This window comes from Micrasema longulum, unplaced genomic scaffold, assembly GCF_059751315.1.
Source record: "Micrasema longulum isolate JH-2025_06_02 unplaced genomic scaffold, ASM5975131v1 h1tg000217l, whole genome shotgun sequence".
Lineage (NCBI taxonomy): Eukaryota > Metazoa > Arthropoda > Insecta > Trichoptera > Brachycentridae > Micrasema > Micrasema longulum.
In genome coordinates, this window is record NW_028277422.1 from 54,470 (window position 1) to 65,497 (window position 11,028).

The 11,028-nt window shown below is 31.5% G+C and overlaps 1 non-coding gene across 1 annotated transcript; it reads right to left on the minus strand.

Annotated features, from left to right (window-relative positions):
• Positions 1 to 9,629: 9,629 nt before the first annotated feature.
• On the minus strand, positions 9,630 to 9,700 carry TRNAG-GCC (transfer RNA glycine (anticodon GCC)). The gene has a single exon. It is a non-coding gene; the product is annotated as a tRNA-Gly (tRNA).
• Positions 9,701 to 11,028: the final 1,328 nt, after the last annotated feature.

An 11,028-nucleotide genomic window follows, 5' to 3' on the forward strand; every position in this document is an offset into this window, starting at 1 on the left:
GAACAAATATTTTGGTGATTTGTAAGAAGGGCATCGGAGTTAGTATTTTTTAAGAATAATGATAATGAATATTTAAATTCATGTTAAGAGGTTGATATTATAAAATATCTAAGTGGAAATAGATTACTGTAACTGAATTTAATACAAGTAAATTAACACAGTATTTGACACCATATGTGTAATTGCAATATGGTCGTGAGGAAAAATGACAATATCTAGTGATCGATTCAAGTTTCGGCCAAAAATTGTCCGAAACCTGCGGTCGGGATGTGTCGGATTATATTCAGCTGTACTCAGGTGAATCTTATGGGTCGTGATTCTAAGTTTTCGTGAGTTCTAAGATCTTTCATATTCATATTATTAAATTCCTTTGGTTAATAAGTTAACGTTTCCATAGCATACATTGAAGAATTGTTACATATAAGTTATATTATAACATAACAATGAACCAATAACGCTCCTTACCTCTTTAAATTTATGCTTATTATTTAATTGTGTATTTTATTTAACACTCATTTCAATGAACTCGTAAATAAAAAATAAATTTGAAAAAAAAAAACAAATAAATAAAAAAGTTTAGATATTATACAAGATTATATAGTGAACTTACATGAATTTTATTTACTTTATGTATATTAATTCTATTCTATTGCATCTTCCAAATATTCATTTATACAAACATTTATTTATTTGAAACACTTCAACACTCCGGCAATTTTTTTAATAGAGTTTATTTACTTATTTCTTTGGGAAGCTTATTATTTATTTATTTATTTATACATACGCCCAATGGACATTTTTAAGACATATTTATTCATAGAAAATTATTATAAAAAAAGTAGAAAGACTCAGTGGTATATAGTAGACTTTGTGGAAGTGGAGAGGGGTGTTTATAATTTAATTTGATTCGGTGATCGTTTGAAAAAAGACAACTTATTATCAAAGAAATCAAGACTGGTATGTTTGTTGGCAGACCTAAGAATTCTGGGTATAGGGGAATGAAAACCATAGTTAGTTCTATGGTTATCGGTACGAAAGAATAAGTTTTGTCTGAGGTTTCTAGTTGGGATATTGAATTTTTTTGAGCTCAGTAGTTCAGGCGCATCAATGAGTAAGTTGAGAATTTTAAATAGGACTAGAAGGTCGGATTTATTTTGACGGTCTTGAAGAGAAGATATATTCAAGGTAGTTTCTAACTCATTATAAACTTTGATTATATTTTTTTACTGCCATGCATACGCCCTCTTTGAATAAATGATTGTTTAGTTAATGGAATTTTTTATTGACTTTTTTTCCTGGTATTATAAAAGCAATATATTTACTTTGACTGCAATATTTAATTGTTCCCGGATTTTTATACTCAACCATCTCGCGGCCGTTGACAACGCTTTTTATTCACGTATTAAATACACGCTGTAAAAGCGTTCCCTACAGCCGCCAGAGTATTTGGAATAGCAGCCCTTGGCTGCCACGTGAAGCGTAGAACTGATGTTCACGTACTGATGATCGAGATATTACGCTGCATTTGATGTTCCTTAAGTACCGCTGCGTGTGGAAAGAGAAATAACGGAGGCGTAAAATATTGAATCGTATTGTGAGCCTTTTTTCTTCTGTACACACAAATATAATTACAATATCACAATTCCATGATTAATTATTACTTTTAATGAGGAGTAAAAAGCAATCATCAACGTGTTCAAGTTATTTGACCTTGAGCTTCACCGGATTGAAGATCTTCTTCATCATTTGTTTATTATGATAACATGTGACGTCACACGTCTCAATGCGTATTTTTTGCTGTCCACTCACACATGTATAAAAGAGTATATTACGTATTACACATAATACATGTAAAACACTTTTGTTACCAAGTGATACCAAGGCCAAGTAGGCAAATTTATTGTCGAGACCGAAGATTACCTAATAATGTTTGTTATTACATGAGTTTTCATAGTACGTAATGGAAGCAGGCAATCTTTGAGGTCTTTTATAGTGTATTCCACCATCGTTTCATTATTTCGTAGTGTCATTGACATTTTTATATCATTATTAATGAAAATAAAAAAATGTTTTTCCTGGTCGACAGTCGACACATTCACATACGTAACTTATTTTTATTTTTTGAACCATCGCATGTACTTGCTTATCCCCAGACTACATAGATACGGCAATGAGTACGAGGATAACGCTTATATATTTCCTGCTGCACCATACTGTACCAAAAACATCCTAACGTTACGGTGCTGTGTAATGTAAACATACACATGCAGAAAAATAATAACAATATTTAAAAGGCAACTTTCATGTGTGCATATCGAGGATTTACTGACAGAATGCATTTAGTCATTCAAACAAGTTCCGAGAATTACGCATTAAAAGCTTTTTTATTCTTTCAACGCATTATTTCTCCCACAATTTTTTTTAAGGCTTTGAAAGAATGATCTATATTCTAGGCACGGTAAAAATTTAGAATCAACATCTTTTACCTATATTTAAAAATATTTTAAATATGTAAAGACAGATGACTTAATGCACCCTCTTAGTACATAAAGATTCGAAATGTTGATAATTAATGTATTATTTAATGAAGGACATAAACATATTATAATGTTTGTACTATTTTTAGACTATAATATAAAAAATAAATAAAATAAAAATTAACTTATTTAAAGTTGAAGTCAAAAGTGAAAACATTTTTTATCTAATAGCTAAAAACATGAAAAAAACATAAGTTCATGCTCACAGCACGGGCAAAAGAACCGCCCCTAACAGAATCCGTAAAACTACTAGCTGGCCAACTGGCATTTGGCAGAAGCACTGCCAACTTTGACGTTCATTCTGTTCAAATGTTCAAATTGTATCTCTTGCTCCGGAATATACCTGTAATATCGAAAGTGAGACATAAAGAGTGAGTGAGACAATTATATATTCGTTACTCTGTTGTTGATATTTACTTTGGTAAACATTCTATTGGTGATTTATCTCCTATTTATGAAATAATGATTTTTCTGTTCCTAATGAGTAATGAGTATTAATTGTTTAAGCAAAATTTATTTTTATTGATACGTAAATGTATAACATAGGACTAGCTACACATCTCAGGGAAGGGAGAGTTATTAAATGATAATCCACGGGAGTCAAACTGAACGAAATGTTTAGGAAACAAGATTTTGTGGCCATGCGATTTCCAAAACATCATGACTGTTGAATCAAATGAGCAACTTATAATGAATTTTCAATGTAAGATATTTTTTTTTTTCAAAATGGTAGTACATATTAAAATTGCGTATCTAGTACAACTGATGTTTTTTGCATTAAAACAAAGTGGACCTCATATTTTTATTTAGTCAAAAAAATATTTTTTACGACGAAAGTGTTCTTGGGTGTTTTATCACGTATAAAATAGTTTATGTTGATAATTCCTTCATTTTTAACTTCAAAACAGGAAAAAGTAGCCTCTCAAAATAGAGCAACTGCTGGAGATTGCAAATGACGATGGCCTTAAAACTACGTTTGAGACAACAATTCTGCCGGTATTGATCAAAGTCATGGCGGAATACCCTGAAATTGCCATCACATCGTATAAATCCCTATTGCTATTTCCGACATTCTATCTGTGTGAAGCAGGGTTTATTGCAGTGACAGCCAAAACAAAACAACGGAATAAACTGGACATAACTTAGTCTCTGCATCTGTCGGATTTTCCATTTTTAAATTTTTTTTAGTCACTACTAAAAGTAGAATGTGTGAGCAATCTTCTACGGGTAATGTTTTTAATTAAAGAACTTGTTTAATATAAATTTTATTTTAAGGACAACATAATGCAAATCTTGTTTATAAAATTCTTGAAAAGCTTTCCTTCTCAAAAAAGTTCTCCGTCTTTTGGAAAGACGTCAACTAAAAAAAATGTGTCAAAATATCAGTGTTTCATGACCGGTCGGTAGGGCAATTGTGTATAATGTGTAGGAAGTAATTAGAACTATATCGTATTTCCTAGTAAAGTGTGACGTGAGCGAGCGCTGGCCCCGCGCTGGGAGTGACCTTCGCGCTAGGAATAATGAGTTCGTTGGCAATGAAATCCAGTTAACCTGCAACAGACACGAATGACTAACTTTCTAGAAGTTATCTCCCACATGCAATTAGTCGGAAGACAACTAACTTAATTGTATTCTCAAACCTGATTGTATACTATAAAAATGATCGAAAATAAAAAAAAAAACTAAAAACAAACTTAAAACTTTTTTTAAATTAGTTTATTTTTCCATACATATATTCTTGACATAGAAATATAATTACAAATATACGTTTTAGAAGAATACATCTTAAAATGTTTTAAAGACTTCAGCGTCTGAGCGTGGGCCATTCCTTTTTGCCTATCACGCAAGAGGTCTTAGGTTCGATTCGGTTTGGTTATTAGCACGTATCCGGAAATATTATTTAGTTTGGGATATTTATTTATTTATACTTTTACATTGTTTGTATTTTTTTTTAATACAGAATAATGTTCCCTCACTGTCCGGTGTCCCGTGCCGAGGGAAACATTTTACAAAATGTGAAGCCTGCCTTAAATTAGCTATTTAAATAAGTTAACATAATAATAACAATAAAAAACTAAAATAATCATAAAAAACAAAACCAATTTATACAGACCAATAGAACAAATTTCATAAACAGTACACATTTAATTGGAAGGTTGTATTTATTTTTTATTTTTTGCAGCATCAGGGTGGAGTATCTAGTAACTCTTGTATTTGAAACGGATGGTAGAGAATAATGTTTACTGTTCATATATATCAAACCTAATCTAAATTTTAAGGTAATTGTTTTTGACACATTTCAACTTGTGTTCTCTTGGAATGGGGACAATATTGAGATGTCGATGATATACAAAAATTCAACATATGTTGACGGTACTAAACATGCTTTTGGTAAAGCAAAGAATCATTTTAAATACTGAAGTGTTAATATTTCAATTTAAAAAAAAAAAAAACAATTCCCGAATACATATTTTGTGATGTTCAGCGTAATGACGAAATTTCATCGCTATCCTACCAGGGAGGATTGGGGTTAGGGTGAAAGTTTCAGACTTCACAAAACAAGAATCCAGGCAACTCAAAACAATCTGTATCAGAAAGGAAAAATACATGTCAAAGAAAATCTACTCTAAGGTCATCATTTGATTCAGGAAGAGGAAAACTTGTCGAAATTCGGCGCTCCCCAAACACTAGATTTGGAGATCGTGCTTTTGCGCCGCCGGCCTCTCTGCCTGGAACCAATTGCCTTCAAACTTACGAATCATCGACAGTCCCAGTCAGTTCAGATCCCAACTAAAATCCCACTTCTTTAGACTTTCATACCCCTCAATTTTAAATCTGGAAATATAATATATCACTTTAGTTTAGTTAGAATGTAAGTTTAGGTTTACAATTGTAAAGCGCCCTTGAGGTGATAAATCAGCCAAATATTATAATTATTAATGAGTTGCCAAAAGAGATTAAGGATGCTGGGTCTATAGCATCGTTTCGCGGGATGGCGATGATTTTTGTTAAAAAAAAACATCCATTTAGGTAGATAAAGTGTCAACGGAATGAACCTTCAATTTTGCTTCGGCCACTTTCATGTTCAATTGATTATCTTCAAATTATTACGGCAAATTTTGATTCAATACTTAGTCCTTATTGAGATCCCAGATACCTAAGAAAGGTCTTAATTTGAAATGGCGTAATCTGCCGGTCTAAAAGTAATTATATTTTAGTTACGTTAAACTTTTAAGTATATTTTTTAACAGAAATACTTAAAAAAAATATTGTACTTATCTCATTTATGTTTTTTTATTATTTTTATTATTGCACGATTAAAAAAAAAAGCGTTTTAAAATAGCAAACTCGTATGATTTCCTCATTTTGCGTGCGTTTAACCAGACTACAGCCTTAAGAGAGTGCTTTGGGAGTGAAAACGAAGAAGTAAAGCATTAACCGTTACCGTATTTTTAGAATATAAGACGCACGTTTTAACTCTGAAAATTCAATAAAAAATTAGGGAGCATCTTATGGTCCGATGCATCTTATCGTCCCGCAAAATACGGTATGTTGAATTTTAAAATACATTTTTTATTAATTTTTTTCATTTATTTAACTTGATGTACAAGGATAACAAGAAAATGTAGTGAATGCACCGACTTTTTTTTCTGAAGGCAAACGATCCATTCTTCGCTGATACGTCCCATCGTCTCGTTCATTATTCATTTTTATATTGAAATGTAACGCGAATTCCAAATTGGGTGCGGAAGAAATAATGATGAAAGATGAGGACGATGTTGCAAAGCAACTATTCATTTTCTAATTTATTTATCTTCTGATAAAATGTTTTGAAATTTCTAAATATAATTACATATATAATTATGTAGTTATTCAATTAAAAGTTAAATCTGAGCTTGGGGCTGTTGTTTTGTCTCAGTGACCATCATTCCTGGAAAAATGCTAATGAATTATCATAATGGCGGCTGTGACATTGAAACGTTTTTTGGGAGGAAAATTGTTTTGAAGCAGTCTGTAATACCAACCCACGCATACAAAGCTGGTGAATCATCTAATTCTACTGGTGATAAGTGATAAGGTCAAACGCTATTCATCCAATAAACTAAAACACACAAAACGTTACATGATAAAATTAGATATTCACATTTTAATGAATTTGCAGAACATCTTAATATCTGGAACATGACATTTCCCAAGTAATTATAAGGAGACAATGCTTGCAATATTTCTGGATTATGATTAATATCTTGTACACCCTTGTTTTTATATGTTAGGTGTATGTGTGTGTGTGTGCATGGATGCATATGTACGTGTTTGTATGTTTATATATGTGGGTATATACATTTATATATATTTCATTTCATTTTCATTTTATTTTATTCAAAAAACATACAGTCATACATAAAAGCATTAAAAACAACAATTTTCGAACAAAAAAGATTAATTAAGTTTTTATAAATTATGCAAAAGATTTAAACAGTAAATGTAACCAAAAAATCAATAAATAAGAAACTCAAGTTAGAAAAGTATAATTGTTAACATTTGCGTTGGTTGGTTGCATTGGTAATAATATAAATATACAGGGTGTTTTTAAACCCTGTCACATCCGGAACCACGATGATCAGTATGGGCAAGAAGACATATTAGCATATTTGAAAAAAATTTAGAACGCAGAAATTTAAAAAAAAAAATATTTAAAAAACAAATGGTTGCTTACTTCGGCAGAGGAGAAGCGAGAGGGGCATGGCCATGTGGTTGACAGTGAAACAAACTCCCCCCCCCCCCTTCCGTCTTCCGACGCCTCGCTTATTCTCCCAAGGTCTCCATCTTAAAATTTTAGGGGTCCATCTTTTGGGTCTTGTCTCGCAACATGTCCTGCCCATTGCCACTGCAGTCCTGCTACGCGATTCGCAATATCCGTTATTCTAGTTCTGTTCTTATTTCTTCATTTCTTATTTTATCTCTTAGGCTTATACCAAGCATGGATTTTTCCCATAGATCGCTATGTGCATTTGAGCTTTTCTACATTTCTTTATGTGAGGGCCATAGTTGTTGGACAAAAATATAAAACCAACATCCGAATTTGAAACCACATGCTTTAGTAAACGACTCTCAAATGCTAATTTTATTTTTAAATTTCAACAAGAAGAAATTTTTATCGATTGTCTTTATTGAAATTATGTTAAAAACATGGTTGTTTAATATTTATTTTATCACAAATTTATTTCAATTAAAATTTTTCAAACAAAATAAAAATTACACCGGAACTTCTTTTTACACGGGGAATACGTTCCACGCATTCCCGTGTAAAATAAGAATGCCAAAAAATAAACAATAGTGGGATAGGTTTCCAAGCGTAAAAATCATTCAATATACTTTTTTCAAATATGTGCATTTTACTTTTTGTATCTTGGTTTTATTACAAAACATAACACAACAAGAAAGTTCTCGAAGAAATCGTTACAAAAATAATTCATACCCCCCGGCGCCTAGTGAGTAAAAAAAATGGAATTGCTAAAACGAATACTATAATTATATAACTATTGCACATAGTTAATTAAATGTTTCATTTTTTCATTTATTGAATTGTTGTCCCGTGTTATTTCAGAACCTGTAAAAAAAAGTTCCGGTGCAGTCTAATTTATAAAAGTGAATATTCACTTATTTAAAGTTTATATTTAAAGCACTAACTTTGTGGTTATTCATTATGATAAAATAAATAAAACAACTTTGTTTTTAACCACTAATTTTTATTTTTCACCGACCGGTTTCAAAGCAAACAAGCTTCTTTGTCAAGGTTACGTAACTTGTTTGCTTTGAAACCGGTCGGTAAAAAATAAAAATTAGTGGTTAAAAATAAAATTGTTTTATTTATTTTATTTTATTAATTTATTTATTCAACACTTTACATACATTTACTCATACATATAAGAAGGGGCGCCTTAAGGCGATTTCTTTCTTTCTACTAAAATTACAAGTACATAGACATATTTTAAGTAATTTTGCAGAATTTTATAATTTTATACAAAATTTTAAACAAAAATTAACTAAAAATCTACATTATACTTTGGGGAGAGGAAAGGGGATGGGAAAGAAAGAAGGAGAAAGATATAATTCAAATAAGTATAAAGTGAAGGGAGCGCCTCTGATATTAAATAGTAGATTATTCCACAATCGAAGAGACACTACTGTAAAAGAGGAGGCCAAAAAAATAGAGCGCTAGATGGGTATTAAAAGTGGTCTCTGTTTGCTAGAACGAAGAGAAAGTCCATGTTTGATCGAGGTTGGAAGAGCTCTCTCAGATAAACAGGCGAAGAAGTGACAGAATGTGAATGTGAATGTTTCTTCTATGCCTCATACTGAATCAGTTTAGCCGCGTCCCGTATTCGGTTGTATGGTCAAATTCTATGCTCAAAAAGCATACATAACATAGCTGGCGCGATCATCCAGGGATCCCGGAAGTGCTTTTTTTAGTATCCACAAGTGCATGTTTTACTTACACCTTTTATACCATGCTTGCCTACTTTACAAGGCATCAGGTTCTCGACGTTCAGGACGTCCGCTTCTGATTGTTTGTCGTCTGAAGCGTCTGGCATAAAAAGATGGACAGGAGCTGGCAGCCTGGAGGCTGTTTGTGCACACATACTTCAAATAGAGAGCGGACACGAAATTATTGTGATGATGATAATGATACCTGCTCATCGTATGCCTCGTGGTCTAATTAGTGGTCGGCTCGTTTGCCTATAATGCAAGAGGTCTCGGGTTTGATTCCCGACAGGGTTAACATAAAAGAATTTTGTAAAATTGATTTAAAATTGTGTTTTATCTTTCAAGAGCTCTAGACCAGTTAATTTAAAACGTTGGTTATTTGTTAAAGTGTTATAATAGTTGTTAGTAAAAGAGTTATTTTTACAAGAAAATAAATAAATACAAAACACGAAAATGCTAAGACATCAAATTAAAAGTAAAGCTAAGACATAAATTATGATGTGTTGAAATACTAAAAATATCTAGATAATATCATGTGATTAATTTTTTTTAATACTTCTACAGTTAAACGAATAAAAAAAAATATCAAGCATAAAAATAACTTGCATCGGCCGGGAATCGAACCCGGGCCGCCCGCGTGGCAGGCGAGCATTCTACCACTGAACCACCGATGCTTGATGCTGTAGTGACGTAAAACTAAATTTAAGCGCCTCAAATTGTGCAAATCTTTTCTCATTGGATTCAATGATGAAAGATGACACACCTGTTCTAAATTATTATTTTTTTTAAAAAGGTTCAATGCTCATGATTAGGAACACAAAAAAACGAATACATCATCTCTTCGGGTGGGCACTTTTTTATTCGTTATTTTTTTGCAATATTCTGAAAATTAAAAAAAACAAAAATAATACTAAAGACGTAGAGAAAATATACTTATTTTAAAACCGACAGCTATTATTAAAAAAAACAGTGTAAATATAAATAAGTGAATATTTAAAAAAAAAAAAAAAATCTGAAATTAGTCATGTTGCTTGCAGCTCAGATGATAGATAGATTTAAAGTTTTGTATTTCTAAAATTACTCCGCGTGTGACGTCAGAGGTTGTTCTATGACATTTCTTCCGATTGGTTCATTTACGGTGACCAAATCGGATATCCTTCAAAGCTCTCATATCATTGAATGATTTATATGAACTAGTGACGTCATTCAATATAGTGCGTTTTTATTAAAATATTTTTTTTTGTACATTTTTATGAAATTTTACCGTTCAATTTAATGCTCTAATTTATACCGCACGCAAGAAAACACTTTTGTATCGGATTTCTCGTAGGGCTGAAGTTCTTAATTGGGTATATTTTCTTTAATATTTCTTAATCTGTAAGTCCTGCTTGGTTACAAGAAAGCAATTATAAACATACTTTTTGAAATTTATTTTACAATTTCTCGATCAAATTGTCGTCGGGCGCCGGTATTTTATTCACAATATTATTTTTTTAATTTCTGAAAATGATATTTAACCCATTTTTACAATGTCACCTTTTAATTCTTAGGTGTCAAATATGACTGAGAGGAAACACTACAGAAATGATAGCATGCTTCACAGTATATTTTGTTAGGTGTGAAATTTTATGTATTTTTTAGATTGAGAGTTTTTTTCTCAGTATATGAATCATTTCTAGGAAGTCAGCGAATTTGTTTTTGAATTCAATGTCAAATAATTATTTACTTATTCAGTCACGTGGTAGTAAAATGTTTCTAAGAACTGAAGTGCTATTTGTGACATATTGTGAGTATGTATTAATTTATAAAAAAATTTAAATACATTTTAAATCCCTAGTGTAGGTACTTGGAAAAATGCATCTTTGTTATTTGATTTCCAGCAAATCTTGCGAAAGATGGCAGATATACCTATATAAAGTAGCAATATTTGAGAATATTGACACAATAATATCTTATAACTTTTTTGTCTCAGGCTGTTTGATTCCCCAATAAACAAACAAGT